The sequence below is a fragment of the Macaca fascicularis genome, chromosome 5 (genome assembly GCF_037993035.2).
Source record: "Macaca fascicularis isolate 582-1 chromosome 5, T2T-MFA8v1.1".
NCBI classification, from domain to species: Eukaryota; Metazoa; Chordata; class Mammalia; order Primates; family Cercopithecidae; genus Macaca; species Macaca fascicularis.
Window position 1 is genome coordinate 9,671,659 of NC_088379.1, and position 17,215 is coordinate 9,688,873.

Sequence of the window (17,215 nt, forward strand, 5' to 3'; positions counted from 1 at the left end):
TGCATCCACTGGCCTCCCACCCACACTGCAACATCCAGAGTGGTCCTTACACAAGCAAACTGAATTAAGTCATTCCCCTTCTCCAGAGTCCTTGCAGCCTCCAGTCCTACAGGATGCGCCCCTTGCTGTCTTATACCCTCTCCTCATGGTCTTGCAAAACTGACTCCACTCTGCACCGCTGATGCATCAGGGCTTCTCCCAGGAAAGACCTTTGCACGAATTATGCCTGCCTGGGATATCTCTTTCTCCTCTCAACTCAAAAATCAGCTTCTCAGAGACCTTTCTCACCATTTCAGTACTCCTCATTCTGTCACATCCCTGTGTTATGTTCTTCATAATGAACTGAAACTGTTTGTTGTATGTTTTCTTGGGTCTTTTCATTTTCCTCCACTTGGAAGTAAGCTACTGTCTGTCTTGTTCACTCTTAGATTTCCAGCGCCTAAGACAGAGGCCTGACAGTTATAGGCACCCATTATGGTTGAGTTCCCATTTATTAACTCAAGCAAAAACTGTGGTTTGAGTCACCAAAGCATGAAACCCCACTTGGAATCTCAGGGTTTGGATATTAGCACTTACCTATTCATCCACTCCTTCATCTCTAAATTTTCTTGTCAGAGAAAATCATGGAAATAATGATAGTATCTGCCTCAAGAGGTTTCCATGAGGATGAGATGAGTTACTTTTTGTAGAAGACTCTCATGTTGAGAGACATTTATGATTGCATCAGTTAGGATGGGCTGGGTTACACTACAGTAATAAAAAATCTCCCAAATCTCAGTAGCTTAGAAAGACAAAGGTTTCTTTTCACTTACACTAGATCTCCATCAGGGATTGCTTGAGTACTCCTTGGTATCTTTAGTCCAGAAACCAGACTTACCAAGCAGATACCAACTGATGTGTGGTCAGTTGTCAAGGCAGAGGGAAGAAGAGGTTGGCTTAACAGAGCACTGATTCTTAAGACTTTCAACCAGACATGCAAATGACTTCCACTCTCATTTAACTAGCCAAAGCAAGCCACATGCCCCCTCATAACTGCAAAGAACAGAGGAGTGCCATCCTACCATGTGCCTTGGAGAACTGGACATATTTTCTAGATGGTAACAGCTATTGTTACTATTCATTTTAGAAGTCTTCCAGTATACTGTGATGTCCACAAACATCATGAACGACAAAACTCAGGGAAGGCTGAGCTTATGTGGATATTCAGCATGGATTTTTTTTTTTTCCTGTTCTTGGACAGAGCCCAGCATTCTTGCTTTATATCGAAGGAGTGTGTTAGGGATAGGTCTCTTGGGGTTCTCTTGTTCTCTCTTCACAAAATCTGGATGGCACTAGATAGTACTAGATGCTAAGGTCCATTGGAAGTAAAATAGTCTGTTTCACTTTCCTTTTGTATACTGAGATTCTATTTCAATGGCTGGCACAATAATTACTGAATCAATGACTATTTGGCAAGTATACCTTTTTTTTTTTTTTTTTGAGATGGAGTTTTGTACTGTTGCCCAGACTGGAGTGCAGTAATGTGATCTCGGCTCATTGCAACCTCCGCCTCCCAGGTTCAAGTGATTCTCCTGCCTCAGTCTCCCGAGTAGCTGGGATTACAGGCACCCCCCCACCACCACCACCACCACACACAGCTAATTGTTTTGTATTTTTAGTAGAGACGGGGTTTCACCATGTTGGCCAGGCTGGTCTCGAACTCCTGACCTCGTGATCCGCCCACCTCGGCCTCCCAAAGTGCTGGGATTACAGGCATGAGCCACCACACCCAGCCGAAAGTATGTCTTATCTTACTAGTAAGGGGATGACAGCCCTGAAAATTTATCTTTCCAGTTTATCCAGGAACCCTGTAAAGAAATATGTAGATGATTCATTTATTTAGCAAATAAGCATGTTGAGAATGTTGTTACATCAACAACTGCCACTAGAATTTCTCTTGGGGAGAAACCATCTTTATTAAGGAAAATAAAGTTCGAGAGCTTGCCTTGGCGACCTCACTTCCCAGAAGTAAAGCAGAGAGTTTACTCCTTATTCAGAACAGCACGAGGAGAACAGCATAGCTCCCAGGAATTTTTCTTTTCTTTTCTTCAACTTTCATTTTAAGTTCTGGGGTACATGTGCAGGATGTGCAGGTTTGTTACATAGGTAAACATGTACCATGGTGGTTTGCTGCACAGATCATCCCATCACCTAGATATTAAGTCCAGCATCCATTAACTATTCTTCTTGATGCTCTCCCTCCCCACACTGACAGGCCCCAGTGTTTATTGGTCCCCACCATGTGTCCATGTGTTCCCATTATTCAGCTCCCACTTACAAGTGAGAATATGTGGTGTTTTGTTTTCGTTCCTGTGTTAGTTTGCTGAGGATAATGGCTTCCAGCTCCATTTATGTCCCTGCAAAGGACATGATCTCATTTCTTTTTATGGCTGCATAGTATTCCATGGTGTACATGCACCACATTTTCTTTATAGAGCCTATCATTGATGGGCATTTGGGTTGATCCCATGTCTTTGCTATTGTGAAGAATGCTGCAATGAACGTATGCATGCACGTATCTTTAAAATAGGATAATTTATATTCCTTTGGGTACATACCCATTAATGGGATTGCTGGGTCAAATGACATTTCTGCCTCTAGGTCTTTGAGGAATCACCACATTGTCTTCCACAATGGTTGAATTAATTTACACTCCCACCAAGAGTGTAAAAGTGTTCCTATTTCTCCACAATCGCACCAGCGTCTGTTCTTTTTTGACTTTTTAGTAATAGCCATTCTGTCTGCTGTGAGATGGTATCTCATTGTGGTTTCGATTTGCATTTCTGTAATAATGATGTTGAGGTTTTTTTCACGCTTGTTGGCTAAGTGTATGTCGTCTTTAGAGAAGTGTCTTTTCTCGTCTTTTGCCCACTTTTTAATGAGGTTGTTTTCTTCTTGTAAATTTAAGTTCCTTGCAGATTCTGGATGATAGACCTTTGTCAGATGGATATATTGGAAAATTTTTTTCCCCTTCTGTATGTTGTCTGTTCACACTGATGATAGTTTCTTTTGCTGTGCAGAAGTTCGTTAGTTTAATTAGATCCCATTTGCCAATTTTTGCTTTCGTCACAATTGCTTTTGGCATTTTTGTTATGAAATCTTTGCCTGTGCCTCTGTCCTGAATGATATTGCCTAGATTTTCTTCTAGGGTTTTTATAGTTTTGGCTCCCAAGGAATTTGAGGTTAGGAAAACTTGAGAGAAAAGTTCAGAGTAGAGAAAGCACCCTAAGGTGAAAAGTGTTCTATGATAAATTTCCAGACATTAGGTGGTCACAGACTTTTAAGAATGAACAATATAATGAATTGTTTTTTCACTGTTTCCCTGACTCTTTAGGAAAAGTCTGATACATACAATGTAGTGATCATAGTTATGTTGGAAGCTGCCAGGTTTTACTCAATGTGTGTTCTCTTTTTCCTTAATAGAACCCCACTTTTAGCTAGGTATATGGACACATGGCCCTTTAAGCGTCTCTTAGAAATACTCTGTGAAATGTTGCTAGACAACCCACCAAAACGTATAATTAGTTTAAGGTTACAGTGGTAGCACAGTCTGGTAGTCGTTACCCTAAATCTGTCTCTCTTTTTTTCCTTAATCATGACCTTCTTACAATTTCTTACTGGGCACATAGCTGCTCAGAAAGAAAGACTGGGCCGGGCTGGGTGACTCACACCTATAATCCCAACACTCTGGGAGGCCGAGGCAGGCAGATCACTTGAAGCCAGGAGTTCGAGACCAGCCTGGCCAACACGGTGGAACCCCAACTCTACTAAAAATATGAAAATTAGCCAGGCATGGTGGTGCATGCCTGTAATCCCAGTTACCCAAGAGGCTGAGGCAGAATTGCTTGAACCCAAGAGGTGGAGGTTCAAGCAGTTCTCCTGCCTCAGCCTCCCAAGTAGCTGGGATTACAGGCGGGCACCACCACACCCAGCTAATTTTTGTATTTTTGGTAGAGGCGGGGTTTTACCATGTTGGTCATGCTGGTTTTGAACTCCTGACCTCAAGTGATCTGCCTGCCTTGGCCTCCCAAAGTGCTAGGATTATAGGCATGAGCCACTGTACCCAGCCTAGAAAATCTTAATAACAGAAAAATATAAGAAAAAGAAAGCTATGCCCCAAGTATGTCAAATATGTTATCTTTAGTTAGGACTGAGTACACAAGTGACAGGGCCCCATGCAAAATGAATATGTGGGGTTCCTTGTTCAAAATATCATTAATCATGTGAAGACGGTGACCATAGAGCATTAAACCAACCAGGAGGACCCTGTAAGTGTGGGGACTTGTGTGACTACACAGATCACGTGCCCTTGAAGTCAGCCCTGTCTTCAGTTAAGTCTTCTTATTGAAAAGCCAACTGCATTATTTTCCTTTGGCTGCTATAACAAATTACCACAAAGATCGTGGCTTTAAACAACACACATTTATTATCTTACAGCTCTGGAGGCCAGAAGTCCAAAATGAGCTAAAATCAAGGCATTAGCATGGTTGGCTCCTTCTGGAGGCTCCAGGGATAAGCCCATTCCTTGTGCCTTCCAGGTTCCCAAAGGAGCTGGCGTTCCTTGTTTCCTAGCTCCATATTGTATAGCCTTTTTCCCTTTGCTTTCTTTGTCTCATTGCCTTCTCTGACTCTGACTCCTGCACTCCTCTGTGTTAGTCCATTCTTGCATTGCTATAAGGGAATACCTGAGGCTGGGCAATTTGTAAAGAAAATAGGTTTATTTGGCACATAGTTCTGTAGGCTGTACAGGAAGTATGGCACCAGCATCTGCTTCTGGTGAGGCCTCAGGAAGCTTCCAATCATGGTGGAAGGCAAAGGGGAGTCAGCATGTCACATGGCAAGAGCTGGGGCAAGAGAGAGAGGAAGAGGTGCCAACTTCTTTTAAACAATCAGATCTCATGTGCACTAACAGAGTGAGAACTCACTCATCACAGAGAGGATGGCACTAAACCATTGCTGAGGGATCTGCCCCCATGATCCAATTCCTCCCACCAGGTCCCACCTCCAACATTGGGCATTACATTTCAACATGAGATTTGGAGGAGACAAACATCCAAACTTTATCACCCTTTTACAAAATCCCTCGTGATGACCTTAGACCCACGTGGATAATGCAGATAATCTCCCCATTTTGACATCCTTAGCTTACATCTGCAAAGTTCTTTTTGCTACATAAAATTCCAGAGATTAGGGCATGGAACTCTTTGGAGGGCCATTATTCAGCCTGCTATACCAATAGAACCATCTTTTTAAATGCCCAATGTGCTTTTGCTTACCAAAGCAGCCAAGATAGATAGCGCCATGAATCATAGAGTTGGAAAGTACTTTAACTTCGCTAGCCACAGGAAATTTCCAGCTGAATAGCTCATGGTCGTACAAACTATAAACTTGTTTCTAAAATGGAACTTTTTTTTCTGCCCACCCCACTAGTCCTGTCAACACTTCTGAATGCCCTATATTGGGATGTGTTTCAAAGATCTATTTATTTTTGCAAGGCAGAAATTTTAGTCATCCTAAATTATTTCCTCTCTCTCATGTGCCACTTCCACTCTCACCCCCACTTCTGACGAATCACCAAGTAGTATGTATAATCTCAAAAAATTTCTATAATCTGTTTCATCCCACCGTTGTCAAGTTTAGGTCTTAATGATCTCTTCTACTAGTAGCCCTGCCTCTATTATCTCTCCATTCCAATACATCTTCTAAAGATGTGTAAAGGAATATTCCTTATAGCACCGATTAAACACTAGAAAATTGAAAATATCTTAAATATCCAGAAATAGAGAACCATACTCATGGTTTAGTCATAAAATGGAATCTCATACAGCATGGAAATGAATTTAGATTATGTACCTCAAAATAGATATCAAAAATATGATGTTGAGTCAAAAGCAGTTTGCAGAATATGCATGCATTATAATTATTATTTTTATTTTTTTGTTTTATCTTTTTCTTTTCAGAAAATTTATTTTTTATTTTCTACATGTATTATAATTATATATAGGTTGATAGACACAATTATATATTGTTTGTTATATAATGTGTACATGTAATTAGAGTACTATATGTTCAACTTTATACACACATATGTATACGTCTGTAATCACATATGTATATGTATGTGATATATACTTAAATAAGAGTACTATTTTTCTGTAATCCCAGCACTTTGGGAGACCGAGGCGGGTGGATCATCTGTAGTCAGGAGTTCAAGACCAGCCTGGCCAACATGGTGAAACCCCATCTCTACTAAAAATACAAAAATTAGCTGGGCATGCTGGCATGCACCTGTAGTCCCAGCTACTCGGGATGCTGAGGCAGTATAATTGTTTGAACCTGGGAGGCAGAGGTTGCAGTGAGCTGAGATCATGCCACTGCACTCCAGCCTGAGGGACAGAACGAGACTGTCTCAAAAAACAAGTACTATTTTTTATGTTTCGCTGTATGCACACATATCACATGTATATACTTATATGTGTATGAAATTAACCACATAAAATAGTACTCTTATTTAAGGATAATACATATGTAGTAAAATACACAAATATTCATCAAAATAGTCATCACAAAATTCAGCATTGTGGTGTTCTCTAGGAGAGAAGGAGAACAATGTGGTGTAGCAGAAAGACAGTTGACTTTAAGTATATCTTCAATGTTTCTATTTTATTTTGGAAGAAAAGGAGGAGATTTAAAGCAATATGGTAAGACATTCATATTATCTAAAGCTGGGTAAAGACTATGTGGATAATTGTTAAATGCCCTGATGATATTTTGAAATGCCTTATAGTCAAAAAGGGAATAGAGTGCCTCAAGAAGCATGAAATCCACATGCAGACTTTCAGGGATCTCTCAACATAAGTAGTGGCTCCACCAAATCAACCCAAAGCAAAGCTTGCCAGTCGTTGGGCACTGCTGTGTGTCCTAATCTCCCATTTGCTTTTGATGATCTCATTATACTATGCAGAAGTCAAGCAAGGATCACCAGACATTTGAGGAAACACTCTCATTTGAAAGCTAGAGAACAAATGACCTCAGATGAAAAAGAAATCCTAAGTAGCATCTGCAGAGAGATTAGAGAATACAATGCAGTCATAAAGTGCAAGATTCTATAGAAAAGGGACAACCAGAAGACACCGAGATAGTCATGGGAAGTATGTACATTTTGGAAGAAAAAGTGAAAGAAATCTTCCAGAAAGTAAATAGAAATGGAAAAAAAGTAGAAAATATGAGAGAAGAGATTGAATGATGGAGAAGATCAATCCAGAAGTTTCAATAGCTGAATAATAATATAGTCATGATGATGATGATAGAAACAGACAGTGTAAAAAAATAAAAAGAACAAAAAGATAACAAAAACAAAGTCCAGAATTGAAGAGCATGAATCCCTGCATTGAAAGGCTGCGTTAATTGCACAGAACAATAAATATGTATATATCCATATCTAGATACAACATCACAAATGATAAAGACAAAACTCTGTAACAGTTTACTTATAAAGGAAAGAGAAACAGGCATCAGAATTTTCACCCACACTAAGCCAAGAAGACAACAGAGCTCTTCATTCAAAGGTTTGGAGAGCTATTGTTTTCAACCTAGAATACCCACTGACCTAGTGTGATGAATGAAAAAGATATTTTCAGGCTGTAAGGCTTCAGAAAGCTTACCTCCTACACTACTGTTTCTTAGTAAATTATCTGAGATATTTTCTGGCAAAAAGAAAGGAAGTAAATAAGCCAAGGGATTCTAGTATCCAGGATTTTAATATAGGAAAGAGAAAAGGCATGAGGGAAAATCACAGGATGATCCCTGGGGAGCAGGTGTAGATGCCCATGCCGATGACCTCTGGAGGAAGAACATGTCTGCTGGTAATTTGCCGGTTGGGAGAGAAAAAAGGGGGAGCTTTTTAGAATACTCCATTTAAAAAAGACGTTGGAAAAACTTGAAAATATATTTCTGTTTAGTAATTAAGAAAAACCTGCATGTAGAAACTCCCCATGAAAATTAGAAATTCAACAATAGTGTCATATGCTTATGTTTGTTTGTTTATTTATTTATTTTTTGAGACAGAGTCTCGCTCTTGTCACCCAGGCTGGAGTGCAATGGCGTGATCTGGACTCACTGCAACCTCCGCCTCTGGAGTTCAAGCGGTTCTCTTGCCTCAGCCTCCCGAGTAGCTGGAACTACAGGCGCCTGCCACCACGCCTGGCTAATTTTTTGTATTTTTAGTAGAGACAGGGTTTCGCCGTGTTGGCCAGGCTGGTCTCGAACTCCTGACCTCACATGATCCGCCCACCTCGGCCTCCCAAAGTGCTGGGATTATAGGCCTCAGCCACCACACCAAGCCAGTTTCACATGCTTATAATTAAAATAATGTAACTACTTTGACTTCCACTTTTATAATCCACATAATGAAAAAAGAGGCAATCATTCATTTATGCTAAACAGCAGAATATGCACGTTCAGCCTTGAAGATGTAAAAGTAGAGAATACAGGGGCAAGAGATGGAAGGGAAGAGAGCTGAAGGAAAGGCACTGGGCGGGGGATTATCTTACAAAGCCAGGAGCAAAAGATGCTGTGTCTATAATGAAAAAAAAGAAGTTAAAGCTTTAATATCTTATTTCAACTTGCAAAGGCAACCAAAAGAGAAAAACAAAGAGAAATAATTATATAAAATAACTTCATGGAGGGGAAGTGATGATTCACATGAAAGAAACAATTCTGTGTGTATCATAGCAGAATAGAGAATTTCTAAAATTGATAAATCAAAAAAAGAACATTATACAAATATTTAGCCATCTGGAGCTAATTATCCTATGTGATAGCTTGAAGAGTTAAAGGTGGAATTAATTAAAAGACCCTTTAATAATGTCTGCTTGGCATTGTAGGAGTCTTCAATCAATACTCATCAAATGAACGAATGCTAAAGAAGAGATTTAGTAGTAGACTATTGCATTTTGTCTTCCCATTCCATTTAATGTTTTAACCATATTCATGCATGGCTTTGAAAAAATATCTGTCATTATTTTTCAGTACTTTTAAGGAATTCATTATTTTTAAAAATACATGCTTTGGTTTGAGAATACAATTTATATAAAATACAGATTAAAATGCAAATTACATTATGCAACACTGAAAATACACTGTTTTCACGATGAGTTATTTAGAACGTTAGTATTTTTCCACTTAAGTGATGTCTTATCTCTAGTTTTCATGACTTTATTTCTAAATGATAAGAAAGAATTTCATGCAGAGGTATTTGCAAACACTTCTCTGCAAATAAAACACTCTTGGTGTAGATAGTCTTTACTTCCAAAAACCTTAAAGCCAAATTGGATAAAATAATAATATAGGATATAATTTCTCTTTGTATTTTTTAATTGCTGGAGAAATCTTGAACTACTACATGTGGATTTGGATCACATACCTGGAACTCAGGTAGCTAGAAAAGTTCATCTTGATGCTTGGAAATGCTGAAAATTGTCATTTTTTTACTTCCATTTTCTGGCATCGGTAATATCTTTGCCGTTTTATTTTGTCTATTAGTCAGTATGGATATTCATTAAAAATAATTATAAAAAAGTAGTTCAAAACTCCATGCTGATCACCATGATGGTGAGGAGTAAATAGCACACCAGGTTAAGTGTCTGATTCTGCATGTGCTTGTCTAATCATCATGAACCATGATATGCATGCAGAGCACTCAAAGCTCTTTTTTTTTTTTTTTTTTGAGATGATGTTTTGCTCTTGTTGCCCAGTCCGCAGTGCAGTGCCGCGATCTCAGTTCACTGCAACCTCCGCCTCCTGGGTTCAAGCGATTCTCCTGCCTCAGCCTCCTGAGTAGCTGGGATTACAGGTGCCCGCCACCAAACTTGGCTAATTTTGTGTATTTTTAGTAGAGGATGGGGTTTCATCGTATTGGCCAGGCTGGTCTCGAACTCCTGACCTCAGGTGATCCACCCACCTCAGTCCCCCATAGTGTTGGGATTACAGGCATGAGCCACCACAGCTGGCCTCAGAGCTCTTTTAAAGACAGCAAGAGGAGAAGATATATCACTCTTTACTCTGAGATTCAAATAGAAGTTGTGAGAGCATCCCACTTGTAAAGGAGATGCAATGGCCCTCACTTTATTTCTGGGAGTTTTTGAAGGGGTTGGGTTGGGAGAGAAATATTAATTCTTTTTCTTCTATAGACTTCTCATTCCAAGTGTTTATTTCTGCTAAATTATTTGAATTTGCAAACCATCCAAAACATGCTGTTCATTTTTTTTTTTTTGACATGGAGTCTCACTCTGCTACCCAGATTGGAGTGCAATGGCATGGTCTCTGCTCACTGCAACCTCCGCCTCCCAGGTTCAAGCGATTCTCCCACCTCAGCCTCCTGAGTAGCTGGGACTACAGGCACGTGTCACAACACCCGGCTAATTTTTGTATTTTTAGTAGAGACAGGGTTTCACTACTTTGGCCAGGCTTGTCTTGAACTCCTGACCTTGTGATCTGCCCTCCTCGCTCTCCCAAAGTACTGGGATTATAGGCATGAGTCACTGCGCCCGGCCGTGCTGTTCATTTTTCATACCATGTTAGCTCATGCTTTACCTACTCCCATCCTTTTCATTCCCAGAAAATACTTCATCAGATCATGTTGGGTTTGGCTGTGAATAATATAAAACACAAAATAGCAGTGTATTTTCCTCTTAAGTACATTAAGTTGGGGTAAGGAATGCAAGTGGGTATGGCAGCTCCATGATGAGAAGACCCCAGGCTCCTTCTGCCTTGCTTCACCATCCTCAGGAAGTGACATGCACTTCATGGTCCATGATGGCTGTTCCAGTTCCAGCCATGACCCCTCATCCCTTTATTCCAGTCAGTAGAATAGGGAGACAAGCAAAGACTTGCATGCCCCTTCCTATAAGGCCATTTTTGGGTGCCGTATATACTGTAGATCTACTCATTTCCTGTTGACTAGAATGTGGTCATATGATCACACTTAGCTACAAGCAAGACCAGAAAATTCAGTCTCTCTCTCTCTCTCTTTTCTTTTTTCTTTTTGGACAGAGTCTTGCTCTGTAGCACTCTACCCTGGGCAACAGAGTGAGAATCCCTCTAAAAAAAAAAAAAAAAAAACAAATTTTCTGTATCAATGGGGAAATCATCTTTTTTTTTTTTTTGAGGCAGAGTCTTGCTCTGTTGCCCAGGCTGGAGTGCAGTGGCATGATCTCGGCTCACTGCAACCTCTGCCTCCAAGGGGAAAAATCTTTTTTAAAAATCTAGGCCCCCACGCAGCTGAAGAAATTGCTTAGCATCTCATATTGTTTTGGATTTGGGCTATGCCTTCATAATGGGAGGTATAAAGTGTGGGGAGTTAGAAACCATGGTCTTTAGAGCAGGGCTGCCACACTGCCCAAGTCCAGGGGCTACCATTCATATGGGATGGCAGGCATCATGTGGCAGAGCTGGGACTAACTTCTAGGTTTATCAAGTATGCTTTAGGACTTAGAAGCAAGGTGGTCTCCCTGCATTTTCATGTCCACATCTCTAGAATGGAAAATAATCGTAGTTATTTTGCAAAGCCTTTGTATGAGTTGAAATGGATGGTTTCACTTCTAATGAATAGAAAACTCCACATTAGTTTAAACACTAAGGAAATGTATAGTCTCATCTCTCAGGAGGTACAGCTCCTCCCGTCTGTGCTTGCCACCTTCTATGGTGGGACACTATTGCCCTCTGGCTAATGAGAGCAGCCCAGCCCTCCAGACAGTGCAACCCTCAAAAGGAAAAGAGCCTGACTTTGCCTGTGTGTACTGAGAAACTTTCTAGAAGCTTAAGATTTTTCTTCCTGTGTCTCTCTCTTTTTTTTTTTTTTTTTTGAGACAGTCTTGCTTTGTCACCCAGGCTGGACTGCAATGGTGCTATCTCGGCTCATTGCAACCAGGTTCAAGTCTTTCTCCTGCCTCAGTCTCCCAAGTAGCTGGGGCCACAGGCATGTGCCACCACGCCCAGCTAATTTTTGTATTTTTAATGGAGATGGGGTTTTACCATCTTGGCCAGGCTGGTCTCAGATTCCTGGCCTCAGGTGATTCACCCATCTCAGCCTCCCAAAGTGCTGGGATTACAGGTGTGAACCACCACACCCGACCTCTTCCTGTCTCTTTATAAAGAATGACAGCTTATGGTGGTGCTTCAGTCGGGCCCAGAACTGGCACCGTGTGCTGATGACCTGTGCAGTCACGTGGGCCACGTGCTTAGACGGATCTTGCACTTGGTTTAAAGCTGCTGTCACTATCTTGACCTTCTTAATACCTTTTGAGCACAGAGTCCCCATTTTTATTTTGCATTGGACCTTGCAAATTCTATAGCTGGTCCTCGTCTGGACTTGCCCTTTGAGCCTGAGGAAAGAGCCACCCTTGGAAGAACATGACTGTATGAGGATGCCTGAGAGGGTACCTGACTACAAAGACAGCCATTTTCCTATACCTGTTGTGAGAATGGACATGGTCAGTTTCAACACAAGTTAATTGACTAAAAGTTCAATGTTCAAGTGAGTCACTGGAGTGGGAGCATTGGGCAACTGAAAGGACTCACAAGACCCCCCAGGGTGTGCTCATTTAGAGCTTTAATAAAGGTAAAAGATGGTATAGCAGGAGAAAGAAAGCGCAGAGAACTCGGAAATGTCCAGAAGCTTTATCTTTATTATTATTATTTTACTTTAGATTGTGGACTACCAGAAGCTTTACTATTATTATTATTATTTTACTTTATCTTTAGATTGTGAACCACCAAAGTCTGTGTGAGGTGCCTTGGTCTCAGGGTCAGTAAAATTTCCATTGAATATTTCCCCTGTGTGTCTAGAGAACCTAGCTAGAGGGTGGTGGTGTTTCTAAAGACAAAGCTTTCTTAATTGTTCATATGTGGCCATGTGCAGGTAAGGAGCCATAATCGTAAGATCCTAATCAGGAATAATAAAGTCCACTTCCCAGGTATTCCGTGAAGAGTAAAGAAAGATGACACAGCATCTCACTTATTGATTAAAGTGATTAAGCTATTCATACATAACAGGTCCTCAATATGTGTGATTTTAATTTATTAAAGATGAATAATAATTTTGACATATGAATTTCAATTTTAACTACCATTTTCAATCTGATCATTTTTGTTACAGAGATTTGGATAATATTTTGAAACTGAAGTTTTTCCAAATTCTTAATGGTTACTTTTTTTTTTTTTTTTGAGACGGAGTCTTGCTCTGTCCCCCAGGCTGGAGTGCAGTGGCGCAATCTTGGTTCACTGCAAGCTCCGCCTCCCGGGTTCATGCCATTCTCCTGCCTCAGCCTCCCAAGTAGCTGGGACTACAGGCTCCCGCCAACAAGGCCGGCTAATTTTTTGTATTTTTAGTAGAGACGGGGTTTCACCATGTTAGCCAAGATGGTCTCAATCTCCTGACCTCGTGATCCACCCATCTTGGCCTCCCAAAGTGCTGGGATTACAGGTGTGAGCCACCGCACCTGGCCTCTTAATGGTTACTCTTTAAAAATGTGAGATATGTTGCCAAAAGACAGCAGAAAAAAAAAAAAAAATGAGCAGGCCAGGTAAAACCCTGTCTCTTTTAAATACAAAAAAAAAAAAAAAAAAAAAAAAAGAGCCGGGCATGGTGGCCACCTGTAATCCCAGCTACTCGGGAGGCTGAGGCACAAGATTAGCTTGAACTCAGGAGGCAGAGGTTGCAGTGAGCCAGGATCACACCACGGTACTCCAGCCTGAGTGAAAGTGTGAGACCCTGTTTCCAAACAAACAAAACAAAAAAAAAACAACAACAACAAAACAAAGGTTTCAGGGTTTTTTTCTTTTTAATGGAAGATATAATGGGGAATTTGAGTTGTGTATATGTTTAGAAAGGGACTCAAGTAAAAAATGATAATTGCTTGCAAATATCATGAGAGACTGCAGAAATGTGTTGACTGCTAGTAAATTAGTAGTAAATTGAGTTTTATAGATAACATCATTTTAGATGGGTGCATTATAAGGCTTGGTAACAAAGAACGACATTTTAAAAAATATCCAATTAAGATAATGTTCCAAGGTATGCCATCACATATTCAGTTTCACACATTTGCAATTCAATTAACAGAATTTTCTAGTTTACTCTTGTTCTCACACAATGCCAGAGTATGTTTCATGTTGTACAATCATTTTCTCTCTTATCTACCCCCAAACCATTTGTCCTTTCTCAAACATATCACCATACTACCTCTAACAAATTTTAATTATTAAAAAATATAATTATTTAAATATTTAAAAATTTTCGATATTTAAAATATAACTAATTAAAAAAAAAACTCATTGACATTTTTTAAAAAGTCACAGGACAGAGTTGTTTTTACAAACATAGACTAATTCTATATGCATCTTTCTGTAAGGAACTTTAATCAGTCAACATTCTATAATGTATATTCCAACAGAAAAATGGATGCAGCCCCAAAGCTTTTTTTTTTTTTTTTAATTTATTTTGAGATGGAATTTTGCTCTTGTTGCCCAGTCTAGAGTGCAATGGCATGATCTCGGCTCACCGCAACCTCCTTCTCCGGGGTTCAAGTGATTCTCCTGCCTCAGCCTCCTGAGTAGCTGGGGTTACAGGCATGCACCACCATGTCCAGCTAATTTTGTATTTTTAGTAGAGACGGGGTTTCTGCATGTTGGCCAGGCTGGTCTCGAACTCCTGACCTCAGATGATCTGCCCACCTTGGCCTCCCAAAATGCTGAGATCACAGGCGTGAGCCACCATGCCCGGCCCCCAAAGCATTTTTTTTAAACAGTTGCATAATATTTCACAGCATAGGTGTATTCAAGTTAATTTAACCATTGGTTTGTTAACAATTTTTTTAATTTTTTTGTCTTGTCACTTGGCAAACGATGCTTCAATAAACACACTTTACCAATATACTCCCTACTTCAGTAAATACGCTTTTAATTCTATAGGATTTAATTCTAAAGGATAAATTTCCAGAACTAGACTTGGTAAACAAAAGGATATATATTTTTTTATGTCAACAGAGTTTGCCAGATTAATTTTCACAAAGTTGCAGTAATTTTAGTGTTCATTGTTTTGAAAACATGATAGAACCTACTGTCTTGTCCTCCCATCATTCCCCAACTGTCACTGGGTTCAACAAGTCTTTTGAACGCTTTGCCATGTGTTAAGGGAAAAACATGTTAACCCACTGTTAAACTTGGCATTTCCCTGATGACTATGGAGTTGAGCTTATTTCATGGGTCTGTGAGCATCAGGATTTCCTCTTCTGTAAAATGACTATTTTTATCCTTTGACGATTTTTCAACTGGGTTATTTGTCCTTACATTATCAATTTATGGGAATTATTTATATATAATATGTAGGAATCCTTTATCGGACATATGTGCTTCCAAAATTTTTTGCAGCCCGTTCTTTGTCTTCTGACTTTATGTACTGCTGCCTGTCAAATTGTAAATATTTGCATAGTCAAATGTTTCTTTATTTCCTTTCATTTTTTTGAGTTTCCTGTCTTGCTTAAGAAGTCCTCCCAACACGCACACCACTGCCACCAATGCCAGAGGCATATAAACGTTGTCCTAGATCTTCTACCTTGTTTTTGTTACATTTTTATATTTAAACATTTAATTGTCACAGATATTATTTTTATATAGTTAAAAGGAAAGCTCTACCTCCCCGCTACTGCTCCCATTTGATAAGCAGCTGTACTAGAAATGTTTATTTAAACAAACCACCCTTCACACACCTGTAATCCCAGCACTTTGGGAGGCCAAAGCAGGCGGATCACTTCCGGTCAGGAGTTCAACACCAGCCTGGCCAACGTGGTGAAACCCTGTCTCTACTAAAAACACAAAAATTAGCCAGGCGTGCTGGCACATGCCTGTAATCCCAGCTACTTGGGAGGCTGAGGCAGGAGAATCACTTGAACCCAGGAGGCGGAGGTTGCAGTGAGCTGAGATCATGCCACTGCACTTCAGCCTGTGTGACAAAGCGAGACTCTGTCAAAAAAAAATTGTCTATATGAAATTTTGGTCTGTTTTCCTCTCTTTGACCATTGCCATTAAATACTTTAATTTTATTCAAGTAAAAGCAGAATCATATATTTGACATGAGAACTACGTATTTCACATCATTAAATTAGTTTGAAGTAGGTATGCTTTTGATTATGTATCAGGAATAATAACTTTCTTTAATGCTTATTTGTCTTTACATTTATTTGAATAACTATGTAATGATTATCTGCTTCCTACATTCAGTAATAGAGGTGTACATTAATATCAGTAACTGGATTCTTGATCTAATCTCTAGTTTATGTTGAACTGTCCCTGTTATATAGTATCTCCATAATAACTTCAGGTGTTTTACTCAAACCTTACACTTTCATCAATTGTAAAAATGAAGATGTTAATTAAGATGTTACATTAGTTGTAAAAAATTAAGACGTTAAACGTTCCAGATGAAACAACACTGAGCCCACTTACAGTCATGCTGTTGTGAGAGGTCCTTGGACAGCTACTGTTTCCATTTCAATTCAGACTCCTTTGGCCAAAGTAGCAACCTGGTAAGCAGCTCTAGCTGGAGAATTAGTCTTGAAGTACTGTTTGTAAATTACACTGACGGTACTGAAGTCATGTATGTCAGCCAGCAAAATTGTTTACCACATCAGTGAAGTCACAACCTGCAGTCTTCAGAACTTCACCCATCTTTGTAAAAGCTTGTTTAACTTCTTTGGCTACCTCTCCTGCCACAAGCTGTGCACTTGAAGAGTCCATGACTAGCTGTCCTGAAATGTAAATGATCCTGTCAACTAACACACCTTGGCCATACAGCCCAAGGACCTTGGGGGCTTTCGCAGTGCTGGTCACCTTTTTAATCAAGGATGGCATAGCTAACCCTTCTCTTGAGGCCTCTCTGGGAGAAGCCGTCACACCACCCCTGCTTGCTTCTCACCTGACTTGATATTATTTTCCAAAAATGTCTGATAGCATTCATTTTGGTCCAGAGCCTTTTTTGTGTGAAAAAAGCTTCTCATTTCTCTTAAAGATGAAGGGCCATTCAGATTTTCTATTTCCTCTTGTATTGACCCATATCTGTAAAGTTATCTTTGTCAACTTCACTGGAATAAAAGTGCTTCTGATATTTCTTTAATATCCC

General features: G+C 39.8%; 1 pseudogene; it reads right to left on the reverse strand.

The window, feature by feature from the left end:
• Window positions 1-16,544: 16,544 nt before the first annotated feature.
• On the reverse strand, window positions 16,545-16,965 carry LOC102136989 (2-iminobutanoate/2-iminopropanoate deaminase pseudogene; annotated as a pseudogene).
• Window positions 16,966-17,215: the final 250 nt, after the last annotated feature.